Source organism: Muscardinus avellanarius (assembly GCF_963383645.1).
Source record: "Muscardinus avellanarius genome assembly, chromosome: 8".
In the NCBI taxonomy this organism is placed as follows: Eukaryota; Metazoa; Chordata; class Mammalia; order Rodentia; family Gliridae; genus Muscardinus; species Muscardinus avellanarius.
This window is the reverse complement of record NC_137794.1, coordinates 116,394,371-116,407,162: the sequence shown is the minus strand read 5'-3', so window position 1 is coordinate 116,407,162 and position 12,792 is coordinate 116,394,371.

Below are 12,792 nucleotides of genomic sequence, written 5' to 3'. Positions count from 1 at the left end.
TTCTCTGTTTTTCTGTTTGTGTGGTTGTGGTGAGGGAATTACTTCTCCCCTCACACACCAAACACATTTCAACTGCAACAGGGAATAGTTCAAATCCAACCATAACATGGTAGAAAGACCATTTTAAAAAAGCAAGAAAAGACATGTGGGCCCATGAAACCTGGAGAGGGGCCAGCTCAGCAGCGGGCCGGCCACACGCACACCCAGAGCGCCCTCCCACCTGGGAAGCAGGGCTCCCGTGCGCCCAGCTCGCGCCTCACGGTCACCGCAGGCTGAGTTGCCACCACCAGCCGCGGAGCCGTACTCAGAACTAGACGCCATGTCCTCCTGTGGGCGCCCCTTCCACACTTATCTGCTAATGACGTCACGTGCAGCTCTCCAGGAGAAACCCTAAAGTGATCTCGGGCTTTTCTTTCTAATGTCACCTCGGCCACGGAAAGCATTTCTCCCCCTAGTTGTTTTCTGCTTTCCATTATTAACTTAGTTCAGAGCCTCAGAATTTCTCAGCTGGGCTGTGCTGGACTCTCAGCCAGCCCCTTGGGTGCCAGTGTGTGGACAGCGTTCTCTGGAGGACCCCCTCCCCACACTGTGGCTGCCCGGGCTATCGGCTCCCCTCACAGGCCCAGCGGCTCCTGAGGCTGCCCGGCGGCGCTGCCCTGTGCCAGGCCCTGGCTGCAGGTGGCCCGGGCACTGCCGCCTCTAGCTTGGCAGAGCCTGCTGCCAGTCATCCAGGGCCTGGACCTCACAGCAACCTCCGGGCCCTGGGAGTGGGTAAGGGTGCCTTGAGGTGAGGACGTGGCACGCTAACTGGCCTCTCCAGGGGCCCTGTGAGCCAGCCTCTCCTGGGCTTGAAGGAGCAGGGGCAGACAGGGTGGTCCCTCCTGAGGTGAGGGCTATAAAGGGATAAAGTAAAAATAAGATAAGATGGCTGGAGAATGAGTGGGGAGAGCCTGGAGGAAGGGAGGCGGCGCTCAGGGAGAAGACAGTTAAGAGCAAGAGAGAAGGAGCGAGACAGCGCCCAGGTGAATATGGCGTGGGGCTCCACAGCGGTCCTGGGAAGCCCAGGCTCCTGTCCAGCTGATTTCTGTGCCCCTGAAGCCCACGGCAGTGCCCGAGGCACACGAGTGTCAAGCCAACACCGCACAGCTGAAGAGCCGCGGGATGAGTGAAGAGAAGGACGGACGGCCACAGCGTCCTCGGGAAGCGCGGTTCCAGCTTCTCCAGTCCTGTGCCGTGAGCCAATAGCTCAAGGCTGCTGGTCAGTCTTGTTTTCTCTGAACTCTGGATCAGGGATAGAAAGCGCTGAATCCGGGTCCCGGGGCCACTGGACAACAACTTCCCCTGATGGGCTGTCTTCCCCCGGGTGTGGTGGGCTGAGAAGCTGGTGGTCACCATGCTCCTCTCCTCAGCAGGTCCAGCTCGTGGGACCAGCCGCGCAGGCCCGGGTTTGTGATCGGCTTGTGGAAGAAGAGGAGTTGATGGTTCTGCCCACGGGATGAGCTACATTCCCCACAGAGGGACCAGTAGCTGGGATTTTCTTGTTCCAAGCAAAATCTTTGACAGGTGATGAGAGTTGCTACAATTTTATGTGATTTTTGTAATTTATTTTTGAGTGACTATAATGAGTTTTCCATTTACTTTAGTTAAAATACTGTAAAATTAGCATTTCAGACCCTGATAATATTAGAGAATTGGAGATGGGTGAAGCTAAGAGCCGTCAGCGCTACCTTGACTGTATACCGACTTGCTTCTGAAATCTGAGACCGGTACAGGCTTGAGTCACAGCCCCTGGGCGTCAGTGAGGAAGGTGAGCAGCCACGTCTGTTTGTGTTTTGATGTGGAGAGTGTGCTGGTCGCACCACCATTTTTGCCAGCAAAGACCTGGCTCGTAACTGGTGGTTGTGAGACACGACGCACACTTCTCAGTTAGGGTCCTCACGGTGATGAGCTACAAGAAACAGGTGTCTTTAAAAATGAAGACCAATTGGAGCAAGGAACTGAAACCAGAGCTTCGGGTGCAGTTTGATGTGGGGTCTGCAGGCTCTGCCTCCTCTGCGAGGCTCAGCCTGCCAGACCTCCACTCCGGCGGCGAAGGCTCTCAGCCATTTCCTGTATAACAACACAACTTTCTCCCCAACCAAGCTTCTCTAAGCTGCCACTCTCGTTTTTTTCTCTACAGTATTTACAAAGACAAGTGGCCCCTCCTTCTTTTTATTTTGCAGTAATGGGGATCAAACCCAGGACCTTACGCAGGCTTCGTAAGCTCTCAGCCACTGAGCTACCTCCCCAGGCCAGGGGTGCCCCCTGTGTCCCTCCCTTCCTTCGCTCTCTTCATGTGTCACTGAGGATGGAACCCAGGGACATTCTACCTCTGAGCAGCACCTCAGCCCTTTTTATCTATTCATTTTAATTTTGAAACAGGTCTCGCTGTGTCGTCAAGAGTGCCATTAAGTTGCTGAGGCTGGGCTCAAACCTAGGGTCCTCTTATCTCAGCCTCCCAAGTGCCGGGATCGCAGGTGTGTGCCACCAGGCCCAGCTCAGTGGTTTCTTTCTCATAGGCACCATCCGGAGCTGGAGGTTTCTAGTGGAAGGACCAGTCTTACATCCTGCGCCCAAATGTGCTGTACAATGACGCCCAAGGCGCATGTGCTGTGTATGTCATGTGTATGTTCTTATTTCATTCTCTCTTCTCTGCAAAGTGAGGTCCTAGCCATTTACTAAGGCCAAAGAGGAACAGACACGCAAACAACGTCTCCACAGATGTGGTGATGGTGAACGCTTACAAAAGCATTTGAGGCCTGGAGTGAGGATTGGCGGTAAGCTGCCCCAACGAGTGCAAGGCCCTGGGTTCCATCCCTAGCAACACACACACACACACACACACACACACACACACACACACACCACGTACATGCACACACACATGTACGTCTCCTTGGTTTGCAGGAAGGAGGTCCGGGTTCCCAACTGTGATACTAAACGTTGATGTTAGAGCTGCTGGTGAATTACAACTCAGAAAGCCCTTCCAGGGCGGGGGCATGCCAGCCTCCATCATCCAATGTCTCTTATGCTTTGGTGTGGGTAGTACGGACAGAGTCCCGCCCACCCCAGGTCACTCTGAGCCTGCATACCAGAGCCCTGGTGCTGTTGCTGGGGCTCCCTCAAGGACCCTGAGGTTACAGACCTGACTCTGCCACAACTGGGTCTTTGCTCACTCTGAAAGTCCTCAAGCAACTGGGGATATGGGAAGGGTGCAAATTCCAAGGATTCTTTTTCCTGATATTGATTTTCCTTAAAATAGGAGTCCAGTGCAAGGGTCAGCACCTCCTCTCTTTAAGAAAGGTGCCACTTCACACTGTCTCAGATGTAAAACTCCAGGACAACCAAGGGCAATTCAAGTGTCACCAGGACCATGGGTCCTACCTAAGGACCCAAAAGAGAGGCAGACCTCGACTCAGGCTTCAAGGTCCATTGGCATTACTGTAACAGTTAGGGATGTCACCGTGGGTTCTTGTTCTTAGCTCGTTTATAGAAATAGAATTGCACTGCTGCAAGCTTAAGCTAAGTTTTATTATTACAAAGGTAGAAAGAAGGGACAGAACAATTAAAATACTACATCGGAGGGCTGCAGTAGAATGCCTTGAAAGTAAGTCACTGAGGCCTCTGAATGCACATGTTTTCATAAGAATGTGTTATCTCCTTCCTCCCATCCTGCTTAGCCAATGGTCCTCTTTTCTGACCAAAACCAGATGCAGGCCCCCCAGCTCTCTCTCTGCTGTGTGAGCCTTTTCTGTAGCCTTCTTTGTTCATCCTCACAGAGACTGGCAGGTCTGACATCGTGCATCAAAACCTATTCTTGGTTAGCAAGGTCAGGGGCTGAATGCTAGGAGCCAGCTTTGTTCTGCTTTTATTCTTAAAGCATTTATTGTCCACCCATGTCTTTGGTGAGTTCTCAGATTCTTCTTATCTCTATTTGCTAGAAGTTATTTATTATGTTGAAAACTTGTTTTATAATAAAGAAAATAAAGACACAGGCATACAGTCTCGTACAATATGGAGGTTTTGGGCTATAGCTATTTTGTGTTACTTGTAATTAATATTGGGTTAATATAGCTTGTTTTTTCATCTTTTAATTTTAATCTAAACTGTTGTGAGAGTCTGTATAATTCCTTTTCTAAGTGCAGGTGACTATGTTGTGTGTGTGTGTGTGTGTGTGTGTGTGTGTGTGTGTGTGTATGTGTGTGTGTGTGTGTGTGTGTGTGTGTGTGTGTGTGTGTGGTACTGGGGGTAGAACTTAGGGGCATTTCTACCTCCAAGCAATACTTACAGACATATTTTTATATTTTATTTGGAAACAAGGTCTCACTAAGTTGCTGAGAGCCTCACTAAGTAGCTGAGGCTGGCCTTGAACCTGTGCAATCCTCCTGTCTCAGCTGAGTTAGAAAGTAGAATTTTTAACAATTTTTTCTAAGGATTACAAGCGTATGCCACCACGCCCAGCTAGTGACTGTGTTTTGTTTTGTTGTTTTTGGTGGTACTGGGGTTCTTGGAAGCCCTTCTACCTCCGTGCTGTACTCCCAGACCAATTTTATACTTTTTGATCTGGAAACAGGGTCTCTTAAGCCAGCACAGCTGGCTTCGAACTTCCTTGATCCTCCTGTCTCCGCCTCCCAAGCTCAGGGATTACAAGCATGTGCCACCACGCCCAATTGGTGACTGTGTTTTAACATTCAGTGTTCATCTGGACTAACAGCCAACTTTGAGCTGATCAAGGTCAACCATGGTTGCAGCTCTTGGCTGACAGCTTAGAGAGAAAAGGATTTTATTGTTTTGCCTAAGTATGAAAACTTGCTCTTGTTAGTAATTAATACTGCCCTTATAAGCAATCAATACAGGCTCAATCCCATCAATTATCACAGAAAAAATTTGAAGAATGGGTCACAGTGAGGCACAGATTGGTTTTGCTGCAAGAAGGAAGAAGTGTGCTCTGCTGAGAGACAGCAGAGCGGGGACATGGGAGGGGAGCCCCAGAGCTATGTTTCAGCGAGGCAATTTACACCTGTCAAATCTCTAACACAGAGACGGGAGCTAAGAGGGTGTTTTAGTCCTCCTTTGTGCTGGAGACTGCATATATTACTACCTGCCACGGGTTATTTTCTTCTTTGCTTTTGACAAAGACTCTAACAATTTCCCCGCCAAGCGTTTTTGCTCTGCTTTCTGAACGTGAACGGTACCACGTGACGGAGCACGGCGGGTTGGATGGACCATGTGACACACAGGGAGTCATTAGATGACTTACAGATGACGTCTAATGATTGGCTGAACGGTGCTGCTTGTGATCAGAGTGTGGAAAATGAGCTTTGGGTCTAGACTCGCGATTGTGGACACTCTTGTTTTGTCTCCAAGTCTCCTTTCTACCTGTCCTTTGTCTTCTACCCTACCTGAAAAGGAGACAGAGCCCAAAGAGGTGTTTCCCCACTCTGGCAGGCAACTAATTTCTAAGAGTACACAAACTTTATTTCTGGGGCTCCTTATCTGAGCACTGCGTAGTGAGAACCTAATATATTTAGCTGAGTTAGAAGGTAGGATTTTTAACATTTTTTTCTAAGAGTCTGCCTACTGCTAGGCGTGGTGGTGCATGTCTGCAGTCCTAATACTTGGAGGCTGAGGTAGGAGGATGACAGGTTCAAAGCCAGCCTCAGCAATTTAGCAAGGAACTTAGGAACCTAGTGAGACCCTACTTCCAAATAAAAATAAAATAGGGCAGGGGGTGTAGCTCAGAGGTATAATGCCTCTGGATTCAATCCCTGGCACAAAAAATAAAATCAAAAACAAAAACCCTCAAAACTCAAAACTTGGAGGCATCTCTCAAGAACCTGGGAGCCATCCCGGCAGAATGGGAACATCACAAGAAGGAGGCTCTGTCCCCATCCCCAGAGAGGACAGCTCCTCATTGCCTTCTCTCTGGCCACGTCTAGCACATTTTCACTCTGCTCTACAGAGGCCTTTCTCTTCCTGCTTTTAGAAAGCCCAAATAAGGCCTGTGGGTGGTAGAGCACTTGCCTCGGGCACGTGGGGTCCTGACTCAGTCCTGAGTGAGCACCCGAAAAGCCTCCTTTCCCTACTGCTAGGCGGTGGTGGCCTCCTCCTCCTCCTGTTTGTTTGTTTGTTTGTTTGTTGTTTTTTTTTGGTCGTACTGGGGATGGAACCCAGGGGCCTTCTACCTCTGGGCTACACTCCCAGACCTATTTTTTATATTTTTTATTTGGAAACAGAGTCTCTTAAGCCAGCTGAGGCTGGCTAGAACCTGCGCGATCCTCCTGTCTCAGCCTCCCAAGTGTGGGGTTTACAAGCCTGCGCCACCATGCCCAGCTTCCTCTCCTCCTTCTTTTATTTATTTATGTATGTATGTATGTATGTATGTATGTATGTATGTATGTATGTATTTATTTATTTTTGTGGTACTAGGGTTCCTGGAAACCCTTCTACCTCCGATCTACACTCAAAAACCTATTTTATACTTTTTAAATTCAGAAACAGGGTCTCTTAAGCCAGCACAGCTGGCTTAGAACGTGCACGATCCTCCTGTCTCCAACTCCCAAGCACAGGGTTTACAAGCATACACCACCACGCCTGGCTTTTTTTCTTTTTAAAATATTAATTTCCCCATTCTCTTTCCTCTCTCCCCTTAAAAAAAAAAAACCCTTCCTATTTATTTATTTATTTATTTATTTATTTATTTATTTATTTATGCTATGTTGCTGTTTAAACCCAGGAGCTGCTGGGTATGGTGGTGCATGCTTATAAGCCCAGCATTTGGGAGGCAGACACCAGAGGATCATGGTTCTTGGACAGACTCAACTACTTAGTGAGGCCCTCTGCAACTTAGTGAGACTGTTTCAAAATAAAGAATAAAAAATAGGGTAGAGGGTGTAGCCCGGAGGTTGAATGCCTCTAGGTTCCATCTCTAGACCCGCCAAATAAATAAATAAACAAACAAACAAACCCAGGAGCTGCTGTATGGTAGGTGAGCACATCCCTCCGAGCTGCACCCCCAGGCTCAGTCAGTTCCTCACTTCTAGCTGTTGTGCAAGAAGAGTCACAGAACGTGCTCTCTTGGGCAGTTCCTAAAGACTGACCTGCACATGACCTTGAGCTAGACACAAGACGTGTCCAACCAATGGAGGCTTAGACTCAAGATGGGGAGCAACGGGGACTAGGCCAAGAGCGAGGGTGCTGACCATGAAATTACAACACCGGACTGAACTGGTAAGGCCAGCAAGACCCAACAGCATCCAGTCGAGACCCAGGACATTATTAGAACCGACTCCCCAGAGCCCCTGCCGGCTCTCCTGGCTGGCCGGCCCAGGTGACCGAGCTGGGTCTCTCCTGTTTCCGTGTTCGTAAACCTTCAAAGCAGTGTTTTATTTGTTTGTTTGTTTTTGTTTTTGTTTTTTTTCCAAAACCCAGTGCCTGCATTGGCTTCCATGTGCGACGGACCAGCTTGGCCGGAGCTCTGGGACCGTTGGGACAGGGGTCTTGGAAGGTGGGCAAGGATTCGGCTGAGGGTGACAAACAGACACAGACAACTCAAGGATGTTGTATCTGAGTGTAATTTGCAAGGTATTGGGCAAGGAATATAAACAGTATAAAGAAATGGATGACATCATTGGATAACTTTGGCTTACATACAAGTTGCTGTTTTTAGATCAATGGTTTCTATACACAGTCTAACTAGGATACCCATCACTGCACACGTCTCGATTTGGCAGCACATGCTGACCAGTTACTAGACTTGTGGTACAACATTTTTCCTGTATGAAGAGATCAAAGCTGTAACTAGAAGTTATCGTTAAGATTTCTTTTTATATTTTTTCATATATTGTAATAAGCTCCTTTCCATTATATATATTGGAATATCTCTTTCCATGCTATTTTCAAACACTGTAAAAAGCCAAGTCCAGTGTAACCAGGGAGCTCTGTGCGGCTCCTTTTCCAGTAGCAAACACCTCCTCTTCTGATTGCTCTGTTATGCTTTTCTTCTGGGCACAAACACCAAACCGGTCTTGCTCTAGTTAATTTAAAAGAGGACACCTTCTTACCATTAATATTAACCCATCTCTCCCCTGTCTTTGTAAGCTCCAGTAAATGGTACCGATTAGCTCCTTTCCCCCTAGGGGGTTGCCACAGCCTATTCCCAATATGTCAGCAGGACCAGACTTAGGCATAGTAGTGGGAGGCGTGGGCCTTAGCTCCTCCTTTCTACTAACTGCTTAAGCTTTTTGTATGACTAAGTTCTCTTTTGAGCTTCCCTGAAGTATTTCTTGCTGTTGTAATACATCCACTAATGTGTTGGGACCCCTTTTTCTTCTCTAGCCAATTTTATTACAGCTTGGAGCAAAGCAGGGGCGTCTGAGGGCTCAGACATCTTACCTTCCACGGAATCAGTTTCACCTGTTCCTACAGTCTTGATTCCGGGACCTCGTCCTGCATCACTGGAGCCATGTTTGTGAAAATTAACAGAATTATTACCAAAAGGACAGTAGCTGTGAGAGAGCGTCCAAGAACAGGCAGTGTTCTGCAGGGGACCCATCCGTCCTCAGGGCTGCTTTCCCTGAAGCTTGTGCCACACCATGCGAGCAGGGTCACGCAGACTCCGAGGAAGGCAAGGTCGCGGCATCCATGTGTGCGGGGAGCGAGCCCTTGCTTAGTTCACCCTGGATTCCCCCAACGCCAGAACTGTGAGAAATCACTTTTCGAGTTGATAAGCCATCTCATTTTTGTCATAGCAGCTGGACTGAACTAAGACACATGTCTACAGTATATAATATACCAGAAAGCACGTTCTTTACTACTATTTGAACTTACGATGGAAATGTTCAGGTGTTACCTTACAAATGTGTACCTAGGTCTTTAAAATTATTTTAGAAGTCTGAGAGCAAAGCTCTTTTATGTCCACTGCCTGCATCACGATCAAAAGCCAGCCAGGACTGTGATAGCTTCTTACACTGGATATGTGGCTGTGTCGGGGTGTTTGGAGCCAAGGTTCTGGGCTGAGTGGGGCTTCCTCGCCCATGGTTCCATGGTGCACCAACCTGTGGCTTCCTTTTGGCTGCCAAGCCAGGTATCCCACCAAGTGCTCTGCAGAGAGCATTCCTGCTCCCCAGATGAGCCCCTCATGACCTGGAGCTAGACAGGGTCACCTCGGACGTGCTCTGTGGGTTGATATGGTCTTAGCCCAACCATATTCAGGAAGATGTAATATAAGCCCCATCATTCCATGAAATGGAGCAAATCATCTGTGATCCTGTTTCCAGACAATGACAGAGATGGCCCTCCTCCCACTGCTCTGTTCAGCTATGGTGTGCCTGGCCCTTGGGCTTTGCACCATCCCTCCCCACCCTGCCCTCTCCGGGCAGAGGTGCTCCTGGCATTTATCCTGGTTTGGATATAGTTATGGTCTGGATATAGAATGTCCCTTGTGTACTGGCAATGCACAAATGTTTGGAAGTGTAATAAGTGAATCATGAGGGCTCTAATCTCATCCGTGAATAAACCCCTCGATGGATTAGATTTGAATGGATTTTCTGGATGGTAACTAGGCAGGCAGGGTATGGCCAGGGAACGTGTTCTAGGAGATTATAAATGTCCCTCATCCCTCCCTCCTTTCTTTGGTTCCTGCCTCCTGCATGTGAGAACAGCCTCCCCCATCACCCCGCTGCCACCGCTGCCCTTACGCTTCACAGCCGGCCCCTGCACTGGAACCTCTGAAACCTGGAGCCCCGATTACCCTTTTCTCCCCTCAGTGTGGTGTCAGGTATTTAGAGTGCCTCGGTAGGAAGGCTGAGCCACGTACCACCCCGAGGCTCCACACCACGGGCGACAGGTTTGTTGGGTCTTTTCCTTCCATATAAGAATCTTCTTCATATGATGGGGATGCCTACCCAACCTAAGTGAGGTCTCTTGAGAGCCACTTACCATCCTTCATACCCTTCTACTTGGCACCAATTTGCAGCCCTACAGGTGCCTCCCATGTCTCTTAGAGGTATCTGCACAAAGGACCTGCCACCAAGCATTTCTAGAAGACTCGATGGCACCTTTATAAAGTATAGTTTCAAAAAGCTCAGCATGCAGCTCACATGCAAATATTTGTTAAGCACATGTCAAATACTTAACTCAGTAATGTGGCAAACATCAGATGGTAAAGTTAGTTCAAAAAGAACTTACGGGGCTAGTTCCTAAGGAAGATGAGAAATGAGGTTGCCTGTTGCTAAACTGGTCCGTGTCCCTGGGAGGAAATAAAACTGAACTCTTGGAGTCATCTTTCCTCTGGAACATAACTAATTTGCATTTCCACTATAACAACTGTTAAATTTACTGTATAACTCCACGGGGCCTAAACCCTAATAACACACGATTAGCCATGCAAAAGGAGCAGTTCCCTGGAGGTGATCTTCAGACCTTTGGGGATTGCTACGGACCAGCTCAGTCGGGCACTAAATCCGCTTGGGACCAGGGTTCTTGGAAGGTGGGCAAAGAGATTCGGCTGCGTCCTGCAGAAGCCTCTCTGCAGCGATTCCTTTCCCTTATCAAATAAAACTCCTTCAAGTCCCCGTTCACAGTGCTAAACATGGGGGTTTCGTCCCCAGAGGCTTGGGAGAAAGAAATCTGGAAAAGTCTGACACGGACAACTGCCTCTTGTGCAATAGACAATTTATTTTCCAACACAATGATTATTTATATTCTTTCCCAGTGAAGTTAATAGTAGAAGAGTGTGAACACCAAGGGACAATAGTGAAGGACATGCAAAGTAAAAGGACACTGGTCCGGCATTCAAGATTAGCCCTGGATCCTGTGATCAAGTCTAGCCCCCTGCCCTAGCAGATGGGCGGCTTCAGAGGGCAAATTCCAGAAGGGACAGGCACGCCCAGGGCTTGGAGAATTTGGCCTCTCATGGAATCTCCTTTAACTCTTTTCGGAACTTTTCGTTCCTAGGGCTTAGTCCATATAGTTGGCATGGGGAGATATGGCGTTCCAAGGGGCTATGATGGAGTTCTCCCGGGTTTTGTCTGCAACATCATCTGAAGTCTGAAAGCTTAAACAAGCTCACAACACAGTTTAGCAGAGAAACACCAAAAAGTAACATGAAGTTTTTAGATTTGTCAGATGTACTTCTCTAGCTGCTGAGCACTTTTCCTCAAGCAGTAGGCGTATTAGAAACCTATTCCTCTTTTAATAATCCATTTTCCTACCACAAACATTTCTGCAACCTGCTTTTAATCTTTCTGATTATTACCCTGATTCTTTCTTTCCCATTTGGGACAATCGTAGGATAAACTTTACTTCATACAAAAATGCTTTCTTATTATCACAAGATTTCCTTTCTTTATCTCCATCAAAACTTCATACCTGCACATTTATTATTCTCACATATCCATTTCTTTAATCAGGTGGTGCCTCCTGGTCTCGGGCAGTGCACGTACTAGGTGCAAAGGTCAAGAATCTTCCTACCCTTCGGCTCTAATGTATGGGGCAGTATTGGCTGCGCATCAACTAGGCTGCTTTGAAGTCACACACAAAGTTTATCTTCTCTGTATCTAAGCCAGATCACAAGGAGAGGAGGTAAACAGAGGCACCGGTTGCTTCCCTTGCCAGTTTTTAGGGCTAATGGCTTCAGTTGACTCTTAAGGCTTTTACTATAGGTTAATGATTAGAATGAATGTCAGAGATAGAGAGGAATTCTGCGTTTGTAACTGTTGTAGCTTGAATGCTCCCACAGCACCTAAACTGTGACTAGATTTATTACAGCTTAGAGTAAGGCTGAGTGCGTTTAAAGGCGCAGACATATTACTAGAAAATTTCTCTTCCATGGACTCAGTTTCTCCCACAGTCCTAATCTTGGGACCCCGTTTTACATCACAGGAGCCATTAGTATAGAATCATTACCAAAAAAATAATAGCTTATAAAAGATTATCAAGGAGTACTCTGGCCAGAAACAACTCTCCCTCGGGGCTCCTTTCGTTAAGCATTGCCAGTCATGCGCGCAAGTCTCATGCGCGCAGATGCCTAGGAAGAGGAAGCGGTGGCAGGGGATGACGCGCCAAACACAGTCAAAACCCTTTTTATAATAACACTCCCTTTTCTCTGCATTGGCATTGTACTAATGGCCGCACGGCACGGCAGCAGCCTAGGTCCTGGCACTGACCCTGTGGTAGTGACTGCCATCACTTCACATTCTGGCCCCAGGCAAGAAGTCAATGTGCCTGCCGGTGGCCTTGGTGAGGGTGGAAGGAGTGTTAGCTTTGCTGGCCCTTGGCCTTCGTGTTCATGTTCAGTGTTCCGTGGGATAAATAGGGCATTGAGTACTTTTCTGGATACACAAGTGTCCTGTCCCCAGGTCCTGCTGGAGCACACCAGCTCTCGGGGGAGGGGGCGTGGCTCCCGGGCGTCGGAGGCGTGTCCTCCAGGTCGGCAGAGAACGCGACCATCCAGCACACGGGGGCGTGGCGTCGAGGATCCGGGGCGTGCCCTTAGTAGGCCGGGGTGTGGCCTCGGGGGTGAGGTACCAGCAGTGAGGTCGAAGGGGCGTGGCTCTGGGAGGGGCGTGTCCCCTCCGCAGCGGTCTAAGGACAGTGTCCGTCCACCAGGGGCGTGGCGTGGGCTGTGGGCGTGTCCTCGGCCCGGGCTGGCCTAAGGCTGGGCTGACCCCGCGGAAGCACTTGGGGCAGCGCCCCGGCTGGACTCCGGGACCTGGTGCGGGTCGCCTGCGTCCGTGCGCGGAGGACCGTCGG